The following is a 19,178-nucleotide window of genomic DNA, read 5'->3' as shown; positions in this document are numbered from 1 at the left end:
TCCTGCTGAGGGCGCTGCATTAAACGTGACCTGCTGAGGGTCCTGCATTAAGCATGACCTGCTGAAGGCCCTGCATTAAGAATGACCTGCTGAGGGCGCTGCATTAAGAATAACCTGCTGAGGGCCCTGCACTAAACATGACCTGCAGAGGGCGCTGCATTAAACATGACCTGCTGAGGGTCCTGCATTAAGCATGACCTGCTGAAGGCCCTGCATTAAGAATGACCTGCTGAGGGCGCTGCATTAAGAATAACCTGCTGAGGGCCCTGCACTAAACATGACCTGCAGAGGGTGCTGCATTAAGAATGACCAGCTGAGGGCGCTGCATTAAGCGTGACCTGCAGAGGGCGCTGCATTAAACGTGACCTGCTGAGGGTCCTGCATTAAGCATGACCTGCTGAGGTCCCTGCATTAAGAATGACCTGCTGAGGGCCCTGCACTAAACATGACCTGCAGAGGGCGCTGCATTAAACATGACCTGCTGAGGGCGCTGCATTAACTCTTTCATTGTCGCCGCCTAGTGGTTCGGACGCATACGTCCAAATTTTCAATAACAAAAAAAAATGACGTTCAATAAAAGAAACAAATGTATCAAATCAACCAAAAACGGCTTGTTACACTACAAAAAACCTTTCAGATAATATCTGTAGAAAGTTGCGCAATTTTTGTGCCATGGTTTTTTTGTAACAAGTAAAAATAAAATGACCATGGTAGCCATCTTTAAACGGGTCGAGTGTCAGGAAGTAAAATATAAGTGTTAATAAAATGAAAACTAAGCACTTCAAACTATTTCTTTCACGGCCAATAATTCATAAACCGTCACAGTATTAAGACAAAACACGCATTTTTCCATAAATATGACTGTAATGCTCTGAAATAGCTTGCTCACTCATCGCGGAAAAATGTCAGTCGGCATTCTGTACATTCGTGCAATGTTTATTATCTTCGGAGTTTTAGAAGAAAACCAATGAATAAAATGACAAAGTTACCCTCGTTTGAAAGCTTGATCTCTTATGTACATAAATCAATCACTGTAATCCTTCATTGTCAAGTATTTTTTCAGATATATGCTCTGCTTCCCTGCTAGCACATTATTTTTTACGCACTGAACCTTTGCCCATGGTTATGTTTCACCATAATAAACTTTTTACATGAACATCAAATTACAGTGTCATTTGCTTCATCCAATAGAGGTGTGTCTAAGGTTTGCAAAATGGTATGGGATGTGCTGATTGGGCATTGTTTTTCGCGCTGGGGACATGAATGCGCAACTTATTATCTGCAGGTGCAGTATTTGTGGGAGTGTCTCGATTACGCATTACGCACGTAGTCTCCGTGAGTTTACCCAGTTATTTTCGGACAACAACTTTTTTGACTGAAGAAAAATGGCTCGGATGACTTTCACTGTTGAGAAAGCACAGAAGATGATTTTGAAGAGTGGTTCGGGGGAAGAAAGTGTCGCTTTTATCCATTGATTCGATGGAGGAGGACGCTTTTTTGCGCGGAGAGGATGCAACGCTCGACATAAGTACATTTATTTACAGTTTACTCTTTTATTCTATAGATTTTTATAATTCCGTGATTCAGTAAATTACAATTAACATTTGCTTTGGTAACACTTGTATTGTGGTACATTGGGAAAAGTTCCGCATCGCCTTTGTCAAGCTTTGAAGTGTGCAAAGTAATGCAGCGCTTTTGGCTTTCACTTGGGCAAAGTTACGCGGGGCTTTGTTTGGGCAAAGTTATGCGGGGCACTTGTCGGCCTTGTTTGAGCAAAGTTATGTACAGTACTTGTCGGCTTTGTTTGGGCAACATTATGTACGGTACTTGTCGGCTTTGTTTGGGCAAAGTTATGCGGGGCACTTGTCAGCTTTGTTTGGGCAAAGTTATGCGGGGCACTTGTCGGGCTTTGTTTGGGCAAAGTTATGCGGGGCACTTGTCGGGCTTTGTTTGGGCACAGTTATGCGGGGCACTTGTCGGGCTTTGTTTGGGCACAGTTATGCAGGGTTAGGGTTAGAAACAAAATGTTTCTTATGACCCATAAGTGGTAATGCATTTAGAAAGAAAGACGCTATCCCAAAACACTGCTAGTTACACTGCAGCCATTTTGGATAGGTTTTGGATAGGTTTGGCACAAGTCGTGTGAATAAAATATAGATTTTCCTACAAATGTGTGGTGATTTTGTGTGACAAAATGTTACTTATGACCCATAAGTGGTAATGCATTTAGAAAGAAAGACGCTACCCCAAAAAACACTGCTAGTTACACTGTGGCCAGTTTGGATAGGTTTTGGATAGGTTTTGGATAAGTTTGGCACAAGTCGTGTGAATAAAATATAGATTTTCCTACAAATGTGTGGTGATGATGTGTGACAAATTGTTACTTATGACCTATAAGTGGTAATGCATTTAGAAAGAAAGTTGCTACCCCAAAAAACACTGCTAGTTACACTATTGCCATTTTGGATAAGTTTCAGATTAGTTTAGGTTAGGTTTTGGATAGGAAAGGCTCCCAGTTGCACCATTTGCTCTTTCCTCCGTAAAACCTGTTGGGCTGCATCAAATGATATGAAATTGGGCACACATGTAGAAAACAAGTTTGGGAACCAGATTTTTAAAATTGGACCTATTCCATCATGTAGTTTTTGAAATATTTACAAAAATCCAAGACACAAAGACAGGTTTTTGTATTTTTCCAGCTGTTTTTGTTATATTCGCATGTCCATAAATTATACACAGGTTATTCATTTCGTTATTGAACTTCCTACAATCAATTGTAAAGGGGTCAACTCTGATTTTAGGTATCAGGCATGTGTCTGTGACTTTTATATCTGAAGTTATAAGGTAATTATTCCAAAGAGGGAAGAAATGCCCCCCCATGCAAGGGGCCCCTGGTGCCCTCCATAGAGTTAAGCATGACCTGCAGAGGGCCCTGCATTAAACATGACCTGCTGAGGGTGCTGCATTAAGAATGACCTGCTGAGGGAGCTGCATTAAACATGACCTGCTGGGGGCGCTGCATTAAACATGACCTGCTGAGGGCGCTGCATTAAGAATGACCTGCTGAGGGCCCTGCATTAAACATGACCTGCTGAGGGCGCTGCATTAAACATGACCTGCTGAGGGCCCTGCATTAAACATGACCTGCTGAGGGCGCTGCATTAAGCATGACCTGCAGAGGGCCCTGCATTAAACATGACCTGCTGAGGGTGCTGCATTAAGAATGGCCTGCTGAGGGTGCTGCATTAAGAATGACCTGCTGAGGGAGCTGCATTAAGAATGACCTGCTGAGGGCCCTGCATTAAACATGACCTGCTGAGGGACCTGCATTATGCATGACCTGCTGAGGGCGCTGCATTAAACATGACCTGCTGAGGGTGCTGCATTAAGAATGACCTGCTGAGGGTGCTGCATTAAGAATGACCTGCTGAGGGAGATGCATTAGGAATGACCTGCTGAGGGCCCTGCATTAAACATGACCTGCTGAGGGACCTGCATTATGCATGACCTGCTGAGGGCGCTGCATTAAACATGACCTGCTGAGGGACCTGCATTATGCATGACCTGCTGAGGGCGCTGCATTAAGCATGACCTGCTGAGGGCCCTGCATTAAGAATGACCTGCTGAGGGCCCTGCATTAAGAATGACCTGCTGAGGGCGCTGCATTAAACATGACCTGCTGAGGGCCCTGCATTTAACATGACCTGCTAAGGGCCCTGCATTAAGAATGACCTGCTGAGGGCACTGCATTAAGAATAACCTGCTGAGGTCCCTGCATTAAACATGACCTGCTGAGGGCCCTGCATTAAACATGACCTGCTGAGGGCGCTGCATTAAGCAAGACCTGCTGAGGGTGCTGCATTAAACATGACCTGCTGAGGGCGCTGCATTAAGAATGACCTGCTCAGGGCGCTGCATTAAACATGACCTGCTGAGGGCGCTGCATTAAACATGACCTGCTGAGGGCGCTGCATTAAACATGACCTGCTGAGGACGCTGCATTAATAATGACCTGCTGAGGGCGCTGCATTTAACATGACCTGCTGAGGGCGCTGCATTAAACGTGACCTGCTGAGGGTCCTGCATTAAGCATGACCTGCTGAAGGCCCTGCATTAAGAATGACCTGCTGAGGGCGCTGCATTAAGAATAACCTGCTGAGGGCCCTGCACTAAACATGACCTGCAGAGGGCGCTGCATTAAACATGACCTGCTGAGGGCGCTGCATTAAGCATGACCTGCAGAGGGCCCAGCATTAAACATGACCTGCTGAGGGTGCTGCATTAAGAATGACCTGCTGAGGGAGCTGCATTAAGAATGACCTGCTGAGGGACCTGCATTAAGCATGACCTGCTGAGGGTGCTGCATTAAACACGACCTGCTGAGGGTGCTGCGTTAAGCATGACCTGCAGAGGGCGCTGCATTAAACATGACCTGCTGAGGGTCCTGCATTAAGCATGACCTGCTGAAGGCCCTGCATTAAGAATGACCTGCTGAGGGCGCTGCATTAAGAATAACCTGCTGAGGGCCCTGCACTAAACATGACCTGCAGAGGGCGCTGCATTAAACATGACCTGCTGAGGGTGCTGCATTAAGAATGACCTGCTGAGGGAGCTGCATTAAGAATGACCTGCTGAGGGACCTGCATTAAGCATGACCTGCTGAGGGTGCTGCATTAAACACGACCTGCTGAGGGTGCTGCGTTAAGCATGACCTGCAGAGGGCGCTGCATTAAACATGACCTGCTGAGGGTCCTGCATTAAGCATGACCTGCTGAAGGCCCTGCATTAAGAATGACCTGCTGAGGGCGCTGCATTAAACATGACCTGCTGAGGGCGCTGCATTAAGAATGACCTGCTGAGGGCCCTGCATTAAACATGACCTGCTGAGGGCGCTGCATTAAGAATGACCTGCTGAGGGCGCTGCATTAAACACGACCTGCTGAGGGTGCTGCGTTAAGCATGACCTGCAGAGGGCGCTGCATTAAACATGACCTGCTGAGGGCGCTGCATTAAGAATGACCTGCTGAGGGCGCTGCATTAAACATGACCTGCTGAGGGCGCTGCATTAAGAATGACCTGCTGAGGGCGCTGCATTAAGAATGACCTGCTGAGGGCGCTGCATTAAACATGACCTGCTGAGGGCGCTGCATTAAGCATGACCTGCTGAGGGCGCCGCATTAAACATGACCTGCTGAGGGCGCTGCATTAAACATGACCTGCTGAGGGCCCTGCATTAATCATGACCTGCTGAGGGTGCTGCATTAATCATGACCTGCTGAGGGTCCTGCATTAATCATGACCTGCTGAGGGTGCTGCATTAAGCATGACCTGCAGAGGGCCCTGCATTAAAAATGACCTGCTGAGGGTGCTGCATTAAGAATGACCTGCTGAGGGAGCTGCATTAAGAATGACCTGCTGAGGGACCTGCATTAAGCATGACCTGCTGAGGGTGCTGCATTAAGAATAACCTGCTGAGGTCCCTGCATTAAACATGACCTGCTGAGGGCCCTGCATTAAACATGACCTGCTGAGGGCGCTGCATTAAGCAAGACCTGCTGAGGGTGCTGCATTAAACATGACCTGCTGAGGGCGCTGCATTAAGAATGACCTGCTCAGGGCGCTGCATTAAACATGACCTGCTGAGGGCGCTGCATTAAACATGACCTGCTGAGGGCGCTGCATTAAACATGACCTGCTGAGGACGCTGCATTAATAATGACCTGCTGAAGGCCCTGCATTAAGAATGACCTGCTGAGGGCGCTGCATTAAGAATAACCTGCTGAGGGCCCTGCACTAAACATGACCTGCAGAGGGCGCTGCATTAAACATGACCTGCTGAGGGCGCTGCATTAAGCATGACCTGCAGAGGGCCCAGCATTAAACATGACCTGCTGAGGGTGCTGCATTAAGAATGACCTGCTGAGGGAGCTGCATTAAACATGACCTGCTGAGGGACCTGCATTAAGCATGACCTGCTGAGGGTGCTGCATTAAACACGACCTGCTGAGGGTGCTGCGTTAAGCATGACCTGCAGAGGGCGCTGCATTAAACATGACCTGCTGAGGGTCCTGCATTAAGCATGACCTGCTGAAGGCCCTGCATTAAAAATGACCTGCTGAGGGCGCTGCATTAAGAATAACCTGCTGAGGGCCCTGCACTAAACATGACCTGCAGAGGGCGCTGCATTAAACATGACCTGCTGAGGGTGCTGCATTAAGAATGACCTGCTGAGGGAGCTGCATTAAGAATGACCTGCTGAGGGACCTGCATTAAGCATGACCTGCTGAGGGTGCTGCATTAAACACGACCTGCTGAGGGTGCTGCGTTAAGCATGACCTGCAGAGGGCGCTGCATTAAACATGACCTGCTGAGGGTCCTGCATTAAGCATGACCTGCTGAAGGCCCTGCATTAAGAATGACCTGCTGAGGGCGCTGCATTAAACATGACCTGCTGAGGGCGCTGCATTAAGAATGACCTGCTGAGGGCCCTGCATTAAACATGACCTGCTGAGGGCGCTGCATTAAGAATGACCTGCTGAGGGCGCTGCATTAAACACGACCTGCTGAGGGTGCTGCGTTAAGCATGACCTGCAGAGGGCGCTGCATTAAACATGACCTGCTGAGGGCGCTGCATTAAGAATGACCTGCTGAGGGCTCTGCATTAAACATGACCTGCTGAGGGCGCTGCATTAAGAATGACCTGCTGAGGGCGCTGCATTAAACATGACCTGCTGAGGGCGCTGCATTAAACATGACCTGCTGAGGGCGCTGCATTAAGCATGACCTGCTGAGGGCGCCGCATTAAACATGACCTGCTGAGGGCGCTGCATTAAACATGACCTGCTGAGGGCCCTGCATTAATCATGACCTGCTGAGGGTGCTGCATTAATCATGACCTGCTGAGGGTCCTGCATTAATCATGACCTGCTGAGGGTGCTGCATTAAGCATGACCTGCAGAGGGCCCTGCATTAAAAATGACCTGCTGAGGGTGCTGCATTAAGAATGACCTGCTGAGGGAGCTGCATTAAGAATGACCTGCTGAGGGACCTGCATTAAGCATGACCTGCTGAGGGTGCTGCATTAAACATGACCTGCTGAGGGCGCTGCGTCAAACACAACATGCTGAGGGCACTGCATTAAACACGGCCAGCTGAACGCACTGCACTAAAAATTACCAGTGAGCTGAGGATCTTCAATCAGGAGCATGGACACCCTCAGTCTGTGTTTACTTGCCCCATGGGAGTAGAGTTACACACTTCAGGCATAAACACAACAGACCTGTGAATGTAAGATTCCCCAGCTGATGCTATGCTATGGTAACATCTTGTGTCACGCAGCACAGTCTCAGAAATAAGGTAAATGATAACATCAAGGCACCAAATGTAAGAGATGTCTTCCCACCAACCCAGCCGCGTGCCCTCAGCCAGATGTAATCTCTGCATCCCTGCCAGCCAGCGGCGAAGGGCACGCTTTTTAAAAAAAATATATATATATTTTTTTTAAAAGCATGGTTATCATTGCTGTGAAAACAAGCCCTACTTCCGGCTGCATTAAGTGGCTGCATGACTGCTTTACCTCCATGCTAGGCAAACCCGATGAAAATGGCTGCCCTCATGGGTAATCCTCTCCAAGGAGATTTCAGCTCTGCTCAGATTCCAGCAGCCAGAGAGCGAGAGCAGGAGAGGAAACCGAAAGAAGGGGAGAGAATACAAGCCAGAGAGGTAGCGAGGCTGATGCAGGAGAGGGAACCGAAGGAAGGTGAGAGAACACAAGCCAGAGGAGAGGTAGCGAGGCTGATGCAGGAGAGGGAACCGAAGGAAGGTGAGAGAACACAAGCCAGAGGAGAGGTAGCGAGGCTGATGCAGGAGAGGGAACCGAAAGAAGGGGAGAGAACACAAGCCAGAGGAGAGGTAGCGAGGCTGATGCAGGAGAGGGAACCGAAAGAAGGGGAGAGAACACAAGCCAGAGGAGAGGTAGCGAGGCTGATGCAGGAGAGGGAACCGAAGGAAGGTGAAAGAACACAAGCCATGTCTATTGCCTAAAAGGAATACTTCCGATTCCCTCTCTATTCCATAGCTGCGTGGTATCAGGGTCCTTGTTTTGCAATAAGAGGTTAACAAGTCAGACTGCCAGAAGCTTCCAGAGGTATCCATGATGCTCCACTCCCAGTAGCACTAACCTCATCCAAATTGTACATTACTGGACACAAACCCACACTTTCCTGCAGGGGGCGCAGTGGTGGAAATGAGCAGGGTGTTTGGTCAGAAACAGCTTGCAAACATACTGGTGATTTCCAAGTGCAGATCATGGAAGAATCTGGCATTGCAGAAGCAGCCCGCACACTGTCCAGCATTCAATGGGCCTAAACCATGTAAAGACACTGGCCGGAAAAATTCCTGTTACACAGCCAATCAGCATTTTCCAAGGATTCAAAGAATGACAATGACAATGCTTTATTTATTTATAAGAGCACGGGTTAAGTTTTTATAAGAATCTGTAATTTAAAATGAATAATTAATTATATGAATGACGTTATAACTATATGTGGATAAATATAATAGGTGACTGCTGCACCCATTAAGAGCTTTATCTGTATACCTTTGGTTTGTGTTAATTCAGCCAAGATCATAGAGGTCTCAGTTTGCCTGCAGAAAGTGACAGCAGGGAACTCAGAGATAGTGATGCAAAACAGACCTGAAGGATACCAGCTGCTAAAATGGGGCCAGAACCAGCCCGATAGACCTCGGACTGCGTCTGAGTGTCCTAACCTGGAGGTGCAAGGCACATGCTGCCCCGAACCCCCAACTGAAACCTGGCGTCATCATAACCGTTCAGAGTGAAGGAAACCCAGTCTTTGCAAAGCCTCGCATTAGCATGATGCATGAGAGGTAATGCGACGGTGCTGTAATGTACTGCAGGAGTGAAATGCTCTGGCCCGTGCCTGAAGTGAGAAAAAACAAGTGCCGCTACTCACCTTGTTATTCAGTGCCGGTACACAGGTAATGTTCCCGGCATGCTGAAGGGAAATCAAAGAGGTTCCGGTACTGCGTAGCGGTGAGTACTGGCCCCCTTCAAGCATGATCCCATACTATAAATGTCACGAATCCCACATAACCAGATCTTGCTGCACTATCCTTAAAACGTGAACATTTTGAATTATACACACACTCACACACAGACACTGAATCCTGTGTCCTTCTCTCACAGTCTGCGGTTGGAAAACTGTACATTTCACTTGCGAGCATGCCAGTATGCAAATGTTAACTGGCTCCACTATGCAAAGCCATCCCACCAGTACTACACTGCCACCCCAAATGGTCAGCCATGACACCAACTCCCCACCTCAGCTTTGGGCCAAGTCCCACTGGTCCAGTGGTGTATCTCCTGTGAAAGGGGGGAGTCTGTCAGCTTCCAAGCTCATAAGTGCTGCCCTGGCAGAGGAGACCGAGAGGCTGGTGGACACTGGGCTGCTGGTGGGCACTGGCATTGCAGGTCCCCCTGGCTGCCAACCCTTCCTCTTACGCAGCTTAGTGGGGACCTACTGCCCCTCCTGCTCCCCAGATTGGGTGGCTTCACACAACCGCTCCAAGTCCTGCTTGTACTGGCCGCGCTGCTCCTCCCACATGTGACACTCCTTAGCCAGCTGGGCAAACACAGCCCGACACTCGCAGCATGTCTGGGCCACCTGGGCCTCTAGAGCATGCCTCCCCTCCTCAAGTTCATCAAAACTGTAACTGCTCCTCATCCTCCTGCTCACAGTGCTTCTGGGCCAATTGGGCTTCTAGGGCATGACATCCTTCCTCCCAGCTACTGTAAGCAGCAACATCTTGCGGCCGCGTAATGCCGCCTCCACTGCCTCGGCCAATTGCTTCTGGCGGTCACGTTTCTGCTCACAACTGACCAACTGCTGGTCCTGGTCCTGCTGCTCATCCAGCTTACGGCGCTCCTGAGCCCCTCCCACTGCAGCATGCTTCCTCACGGCTGAATAGAGCAGCCTCTCCCTGCTGCCTCTGATTGTTGTGCAGACAGCTGGGGTCACACTGTGGCTCAGAGAACACTCAATCACCAGTGAGAGGATAGCCAACATCGTCATCTCTGTCAGAGGACTGGTGGGCTGGCAGAAGTGCCTTGAGGACACACTACACAGATCTGGGACACTTTGGGAGGACAGGGCAGCACCTCACTCACTGCGGTGCCCTCTGCTTGTCTGCTGACTGCTCTGGCGCTGGGTTCTGGGTAGTAGTGTGCCCAGGGTCTTGTCTTCCTACAGCCCCAGCAGACGAGCCTTTTCTCCCGAGCAGTCCTTAAACTGAGAAGCACCACTGCTTCTCCAGTGCCACCACTTCTCTGCCACCTACAGGTCCATCAAGTTGGAGCTGGCTTGCCAATGATGGTGAGAAGCTCCTGAGTCAGCAGCACCAGTGGGGCCACTTCTGGCATCCCACTTCTGACACCATCGTAGTACTTGGCAGGCCAAGGCATTTTGGTGGTGGAGAAAGGCGAGTAGTCTTGCTTATAGGGGAGAACAATGCCCGTTTATTAAATCCGTAAAAACACTAACACAGCCACTGAACAATCAGAGACCCACCACTATAATAACACTGCCCACTGTGTGGTCACCCTGACTACTCCAACACCACATGGTGGGTGCACACACACACACACACACACACACACACACTTTACAACAATTAACATTAGACAATTAGACAATAACGCACAATAGTACGTTAACGCACCAACTGTACACAACTATTGACATTGACAAGGACACTATTTACATGGCTTGTGTGCATGCCGGGTTATGGAAATGTTAACAGGCTCAACTATGTGGAGCCATCCCACCAGCACTACAATATCATTACAAGTCAGGGTCTCAGCATCTGTCTGCTGTGTCAATCTTGACCGATATTTGAATATATCTATATTCCAAGTTAGCTGCACCACGTAGACATACAGTAACTACTACAATAATGGGTGAAACTTTATTAATTGATACTCCATTGATCCCTGTGGGGAAATTCTCCTTATAGCTCCTCTAAATCACTCTTTGCAGGTGAAAGCAAGCTGACCATTAAGGGCAGCCACCTGCTGTTGCACCTAGGGAGGCTGGGCTCAAACCAGCAACCTACTGCACATTACAGGCACAGAGGCTTACCCCACTCAGCCACATTCTTCCCCTGGGGGCACCAATAATGTTGTATTACTCTATTACTTATATATGATTTAACCACAAACTAAGCCTTAGTTACATAGTGATCTCATGTTTGGTCATCATTAATGAAGCATGACACCTCTTTATCTTAATAAATTACCATCTTTGTTACTATATCTGTTAGTTTTATAAAACTTTGTGAACTACTGAAGGAACTACTGAAGGACCAAATAATGAATAACACATGTGACATACTTATCTCATGTTTGTTCATCATTAATGAATCGGGACACATTTCATCCCAAGCAGTTACTATATTTCTTACTGTATCTGTTAATTCTACAAATCTTTGTGAACTACTGAAAGGACTGCTTAAGGAACTACAAAGGAACTACTGAAGGAACAAGTAATGAATAACACAAGTAAAATAGTGATCTCATGTTTGTTCATCATATTGAATCATGATGCATCTTTTATCTCAGGTAGCTACTATATTTGTTCATGATTTGTACTTCAGCAGTAATTGAAGTAACTACTAAGTATTTGTGAGCCCTCGTGAAGTGTTACCCAATAATGGAGGTAACTGCATGAGGCAATCAGCAATTTTCTGTAGAGGAGAACGAAGGATTTCGTCGGCTCATTCACCACTTATAACAGGTCTTAAAAATACCGGACTGCGACACATTCAACAGTTCATTGCTAAATCTGTCCAGCAGACCAACCTTTAATTTTCCAGAGAATAAATAAATGATATAATGCCAATCCGCTAATCTTTGCCAGTAAGCTTGGCAAGTATCATTAACCAGAAACTGAAATATGCCCCTTTTTATTAAGTGTAAACCACAAAATATTGCAGTAACTTGCAGACCGAGGCATTATGGTGGCGGTGTTCTGTCATAAAATCCTACCTATCGAGACGTGCTATCGAGCCTTTCTGCGCATCTACAGTTCCACCGTCTTGGGATTAGGGTTAGGTTTTAAGGGTTAGGGTTAGGTTTTAGGAGTTAGGGTTAGGTTTTAGGGGTTAGGGTAAGGGTTTTAGGGTGTTTTGGAGGGTTAGGGTTAGGGTAAAAGTTAGGGTTAGGGCTATCGACTAGCACTACAGTAGCATTTTTCGACAAGGCAGCATTAATCAACAGAACAGCGGCAAGAAACAATTACGGCCCTTTAAAAAACTAACACATGAACTTAACAAGCACTAACACCAAACACAACAAGGGAAACACAAGGAGGTCAGACACCATACTGTAAGGTACACACATGGTGGGAGATTTCTACAACGTCAAGGACATGCGAGGATCAGACCGGCGATCTGACTAGTCGAGCTACTTTGTCGACAGGCAGACTCGCTTCTGCGTCATGGAGAGACGAGACGCCCCCAAGCGGATACCGTAGTGCTAATCGATATAACCCTAACCCTAATCCTTACCCTAACCCTAACCCCAAAACTGTGGAACTGCACAAGCTCAGAAAGGCTCAATAGCACCTCTCCATAGGTAGCTTAACTCGTCAGAACACCGGCATGAGAGACACTCCACAATCAGGAACAAGTAATAACAGTAACTACAAACAAGAACACTACAAGGGGCTATTTACAATGTCCCAGCATGCTCAGCGCATCTCGCTGACAATAGAAGTATAAGAAGTAATTGTACATCTCAACCATAGCAGGCTGTGCGACTTGTCTGTCGTTATACTGCTGGGTCAGGTGTTCTTTTTTTTTTTATTTCAGGTGTTCTATCGACCAATGCTACATATGAAGACGTGCTACCGAGCCTTTCTGCGCGTGTGCACTTCCACCGTTTTTGGAGTATTAGTATATTATTAAGTACAGCTTTATATGTTAACATTTTTTAAATGTTAATAATATATTAGTGATTAAAACACATAGATAAAGATGTCGTAATACAATGACAGTTATACCTTGAATCGACAGACTCGGCTATGGATTAGCGCTACGGTATTCTAACTCGACAAAGCAGCTCAACTCGTCGGAACACCGGCCGCTTAACAGTCTGCTCTTTGAACAGACGGACTGCCACAACGCCATGGAAGGAAGTGTTGGAAATATAAGCCTGTTTTTATGGGTATGGTCGAGGCTTTAGAATGTTTTTTTAAAGCTGTACTATAGTCATGATGCATTTTGTGCTGTGCTTTCATTTAAGGTCTTCTATTTAAAACTAAAATTAAAGATTAATTATGAAGTTAACTAATAACTGACAAAAAAGTATTAAAACAAAAACTAATTTAGAAAAATTACAATAAATTACCTTGACATTTACGCAAACCATATTTCAGTCATACTAGTGGCGCACTAGGTGGAGTCGGAGCCTGGTATAGACCTACGTGAAATACAGTTTATTTTGTCAATTCCTGACTCATTACGTACTATTCCTGAAATTTAAGAACACTCGGTTTTTCAACAAAAGTCAACATTATTCTCTGTTGATATAAATAGTGTAGCCTGCCTAGATTAGGCTGTCGTTTTCTGCGATTTATCTGACTTCAGCAAATAGATTCAAAGTAGTGCAAGAGCCCAGGAAGTGGCGACTACGAAGCCCACTGAAGCTGATCCCCGAGCGCAGGATCCTACTGCGGGAGCGCGCGAGCTACAGAGCCAGGAACGTGCGCCGCTCCAGTAAAACGCGCACATCGCGCTCATCTCGCGTTCCAGCTTGAAACAGTGCGGACAATAATTGCACCAATTAACAGCAATAGACTCGCAGTCGTGCAGTAGACATGATGACATTTATTTGTTAAACGCTAGAAAAGCTGAAAACGTTTGCGAAGTTCTGTGATTTATAGGTTTCATAATAATGCATAAACGTACGCAAAACATAGATATGCTGAGCAATAACACAACGAGGTGAATGTTGTGCTTGGGTGCCCTTGCCGTATTACACTACTCTCACATAGCGGTGACTTTGGCAGGCAGGGCAGGTGTAGACCTATCACAGAGCGGGGGATCCCCATTCACTCTTTCCGTAAGAAATGCCCACATAAAATAAACATCTGCACTATCATTTTAGGAACATTTTATCTGTATAGTCACTTTCTTCAATTTTTGTAATTAATAAACGTTATAATGCATGTGTGATGGTAATAATTACAAAAATAACACAGTTCGGCTACGGCATTGATTGTTAGCATATTATTTTAACTGTGCCACCAGAAATTGGAACTGGCAGCACAGGGTGGCGAATTAATGATAAGCCGCCAAAACTTATTTCTACCGGGAAGAGGACTCGCCTTGGGACGGCAGCTTTTCGGGTGACTGGCTCCGGGAAAGCCAGGAGAACCGGCTTGTCTTGTTAAAAAAGTTTCCTCAAAACACTAATATTGGAGAAGTTCGCAGTTTTCAGATACAAACATAAATGTGCCGATACACACGTCAACAAGGATATATTTCAAAAAGCAGGTTACCTTGCGTAGCTCTCGGTCACTCGATCTGCGTCCCACTCGTCGTATAATGCGCCGCACAAATAAGAAATCCGCGAACCCCGGCTCACTCCAGGGGGTCACTTTCTTATAGCGCCCTTCTTCTATTCACTCCAAAGGGGTCCCTGTGATATAGCGCCCTTCCTCACTTCAGGGGCGTCATTGTGATATAGCGCCCTTCTTCTGTTTCGCTTCTTGTTATTTGTCTAGCCGCTGCGCCTGTTCCCGGAGGCACCGAGAGCGCACCGGGGAGCTTTCGGCGCCGACTGGAGGCTCTCAGCTTCCAGCTGACGTCAGGGCGACTGGGCAGCTTGTGACGGACTGCCGTCTCCCTCAGACCGCGCCGAAGTCTGTCTCTGCCTGCGGCCGTACGTTTGTTTCAAGGAACCGCCATGTCCGTGTAAATTAAACAACTGTCAATGGAAAAACCAACATGAGAACCGCTGAGACGCGATCCGCCGTTCAGACCGGCAGGCAGTCCGGAGAAAAGCGTCCGTTTTTACACACTCTTGTCTGGCTACAGTTAGCCCCCCCCCCCATCACCAGTCTATCTCTGTTGTAGCCTGTCACTGAATATAAACACTGAATCACTCATCTTTAACGACAAAACTGTTCCCTGTAAGACCTTTAAATATCAAAACTGCGTTTGTTGTCCCGTGGACATAATTAAATAAAGTTTGATTGAACTATAATGAAATCATAATCTACATGTATAATGCAGGGAAAAGTAACAGTTACACAAATGATATAGAGAAACAAGCCATGACTATGAAACCATAATAACGGTATGACTATGCGGGTAAATGTAGACGGCGTTTCTCCTGTTTTATCTAATAAATGCGCAGATCCTTAACAGCCAAAACTGGGCTGTTATACTTCAGGGCAAAGCCATAAGCCATTTAATTAGTTTTTATAAGCAATAATCTTCATTAAATAGTCATAAGCGCTGCCTATAATTAAGTCAGACACAGGAAACTACATTTATTGATAGGGAAAAAACACATCCCTAAAAGCAAATTCAAGATTATTTAGATAAAACAAATTATAATCTCTCGTAAACAGATGATGATTATAAACTAGGTTACTGGATCACAGCCCTAAAAAACCATCAGAAGTATGGATTAAATAATATAGCATTGATTTGTCTTGCATCAGGGGTGCTGTAGGGGTGCTGCGGGAAATAACTGGATTGGTCTGGATTAGGGGGCCCCAATATGATATGCTTTCATGGGGCCCAAAATCTTTAGCAATGCCCATCTTGCATAACCGGCAGGGAACTCCCCCTGTGATTTCCAAAGCCGAGGCACCTTATTCTGCCTGGCTTGCATGCTGCTGCATGGTGATGCATCAAAGCACGGCAGGCTGCGTGTGGCCTTGGACAGCACTGCAGCCACTCGCCCATGCGGCCATCACTCACACCGCGCTCCAGGGTGAACATAAGTACAGCTAATCATTGACAGCCTTTGGTTTATAGTGTCCGTGTGCGGTCGCTTATATGGTGCCTTTATTCATTATTTTGCATTACACTGTTGCAAAATAACATTCAGAAAAGTGATTTCCTTCAACATTTATAAAAATGGATGGAAACAGAATGACAAGAAGACGAACAAAGCACTGCATGATTGCAATATCCTACCATTTCACATACCATACATTTTCCATCCATCCATCCATCCATCCATCTCCTACCACTTATCTGAGGTCAGGTCGTGGGGGCAGCAGTCTCAGCAGGGAAACCCAGACTTCCCTCTCCCCGGTCACTTCTTCCAGCTCCTCTGGGGGAATCCCGAGGCGTTCCCAGGCCAGCCGAGACTCCAAGAGACATAGTCCCTCCAGCGTGTCCTGGGTCTTCCCCGGGGCCTCCTCCCAGTGGGACATGCCCAGAAAACCTCACCAGGGAGGCATCCAGGAGGCATCCTAAGCAGATGCCCGAGCCACCTCATCTGGCTCCTCTCAATGCGGAGGAGCAGCGGCTCTACTCTGAGTCCCTCCCGAATGACCGAGCTCCTCACCCTATCTCTAAGGGAGAGCCCAGCCACCCTGCGGAGGAAACCCATTTAGGATCATACATTTTGCTTGAAATAATTAATGCTTTTATAGAAATATACTGTACTTACAATCGCTGTAAAGTGCATTTCTTTCCTGTTTTGGTGATTACGTTGGTTATAGGCTCATCCAGTATGACTTGCAGTTGGCTGTCAAATTAAAATGAGGATAAACAAAAAATTGAGTATATGAAAAACACATTTTGTTCAATAATACAAAAAAGCTTAAAATATTTAAATATCTAGTTAACCAGTAAGGCCTCCCTAGGACTACTATGCTGGATCTGAACTGGAAACCAACACCTTCTGTGAGGCTGGGAAACCACAGTAGGGTTAAACAGCTCTCTCCACCTTTCCTATTGGATGGTTGGCTGTCCTTACTCTCTGGGGCTGCAGGGGTGCAGTAGTTAAGGAATTGAACCTGTAGATCTTTCTGTTGAACCTTTGATGCCAGGAGATACACTGTGGGGCATGTGTGTAAGGCGTGTAAGGAACACGAATCTGCCATGAGTGAATTAATAATGTAACATGATCCCTGCAGGGTGCAGAGCAGAGCTATGGGTTAAATCACATATGATTTTTTTTAAAGTACAAGACTGCATACATATTTAAAGTAATTGGGTCTCTTAAAGTTACAGTTTGGGGTTAAGGGACTTGCTCAGAGGCCAGTGGTGAAATCACTCTGTCCAGCCTGAGATTTCATCCCCTAGCCCCCCTGGCTGTAGCTACATATGAACTCAATTGTTGTAATAGACCATGTTGGAGCCCCCCACCCCAATGCTCCAGTGCTTCCCAAAGGACAGTGACAGGGGAATTGTACCCCCCTCCCGGAGGCTCTTGCAGTAGCTACACTCTAAATGTGCTCCTGTCACACTCCTGTTTAGTCCATGTCTGTCACTGATGTGATTAACTATTCGGACTCAGGTGCATGGCCGCATATCCATTGTGATGAGCAGGTCTGTGGGTTCCAAGGCCTGAGGACCCTAACATTACCCCATTGTGATGAGCAGGTCTGTGGGTTCCCGAGCCCCCAGGACCCTAACATTACCCCATTGTGATGAGCAGGTCTGTGGGTTCCCGAGCCCCCAGGACCCTGACAATACCTCATTGTGATGAGCAGGTCTGTGGGTTTCCGAACCCCCAGGACCCTGACATTACCTCATTGTGATGAGCAGGTCTGTGGGTTCCCGAACCCCCAGGACCCTGACATTACCTCATTGTGATGAGCAGGTCTGTGGGTTCCCGAGCCCCCAGGACCCTGACATTACCTCATTGTGATGAGCAGGTCTGTGGGTTCCCGAGCCCCCAGGACCCTGACAATACCTCATTGTGATGAGCAGGTCTGTGGGTTCCCGAGCCCCCAGGACCCTGACAATACCTCATTGTGATGAGCAGGTCTGTGGGTTCCCGAGCCCCCAGGACCCTGACATTACCTCATTGTGATGAGCAGGTCTGTGGGTTCCCGAGCCCCCAGGACCCTGACATTACCTCATTGTGATGAGCAGGTCTGTGGGTTCCCGAGCCCCCAGGACCCTGACAATACCTCATTGTGATGAGCAGGTCTGTGGGTTCCCGAGCCCCCAGGACCCTGACAATACCTCATTGTGATGAGCAGGTCTGTGGGTTCCCGAGCCCCCAGGACCCTGACATTACCTCATTGTGATGAGCAGGTCTGTGGGTTCCCGAGCCCCCAGGACCCTGACATTACCTCATTGTGATGAGCAGGTCTGTGGGTTCCCGAGCCCCCAGGACCCTGACATTACCTCATTGTGATGAGCAGGTCTGTGGGTTCCCGAGCCCCCAGGACCCTGACATTACCTCATTGTGATGAGCAGGTCTGTGGGTTCCCGAGCCCCCAGGACCCTGACATTACCTCATTGTGATGAGCAGGTCTGTGGGTTCCCGAGCCCCCAGGACCCTGACATTACCTCATTGTGATGAGCAGGTCTGTGGGTTCCCGAGCCCCCAGGACCCTGACATTACCTCATTGTGATGAGCAGGTCTGTGGGTTCCCGAGCCCCCAGGACCCTGACATTACCTCATTGTGATGAGCAGGTCTGTGGGTTCCCGAGCCCCCAGGACCCTGACATTACCTCATTGTGATGAGCAGGTCTGTGGGTTCCCGAGCCCCCAGGACCCTGACAATACCTCATTGTGATGAGCAGGTCTGTGGGTTCCCGGGCCCCCAGGACCCTGACAATACCTCATTGTGATGAGCAGGTCTGTGGGTTCCCGAGCCCCCAGGACCCTGACATTACCTCATTGTGATGAGCAGGTCTGTGGGTTCCCGGGCCCCCAGGACCCTGACATTACCTCATTGTGATGAGCAGGTCTGTGGGTTCCCGAGCCCCCAGGACCCTGACATTACCTCATTGTGATGAGCAGGTCTGTGGGTTCCCGAGCCCCCAGGACCTTGGCATTACCTCATTGTGAGGCATGTCTGTTATTGCTGAGCTTGTAAATTATCTGGTTTTCAGTTTCCTTATTTTAATGAAATTTTTATCCAAAGATTAGATTAGATTTTATTCAACTTTATTGC

The 19,178-nt window shown here is 47.5% G+C and overlaps 1 protein-coding gene across 1 annotated transcript in view; it reads right to left on the bottom strand.

Annotated features, from left to right (window-relative positions):
* Positions 1–15,116, bottom strand: part of gcgrb (glucagon receptor b) — a 55,591-nt gene extending 40,475 nt beyond the window's left edge. The window contains exon 1 of the mRNA XM_023800346.2: positions 14,580–15,116. The gene's annotated coding sequence lies outside the window, so the exon portion shown is untranslated. The remainder of the gene's footprint in view (positions 1–14,579) is intronic.
* Between the last annotated feature and the right edge of the window lie 4,062 nt (positions 15,117–19,178).

This window comes from Paramormyrops kingsleyae, chromosome 5 (genome assembly GCF_048594095.1).
Source record: "Paramormyrops kingsleyae isolate MSU_618 chromosome 5, PKINGS_0.4, whole genome shotgun sequence".
In the NCBI taxonomy this organism is placed as follows: Eukaryota; Metazoa; Chordata; class Actinopteri; order Osteoglossiformes; family Mormyridae; genus Paramormyrops; species Paramormyrops kingsleyae.
This window is presented reverse-complemented; position numbering and strand designations above follow the sequence as displayed.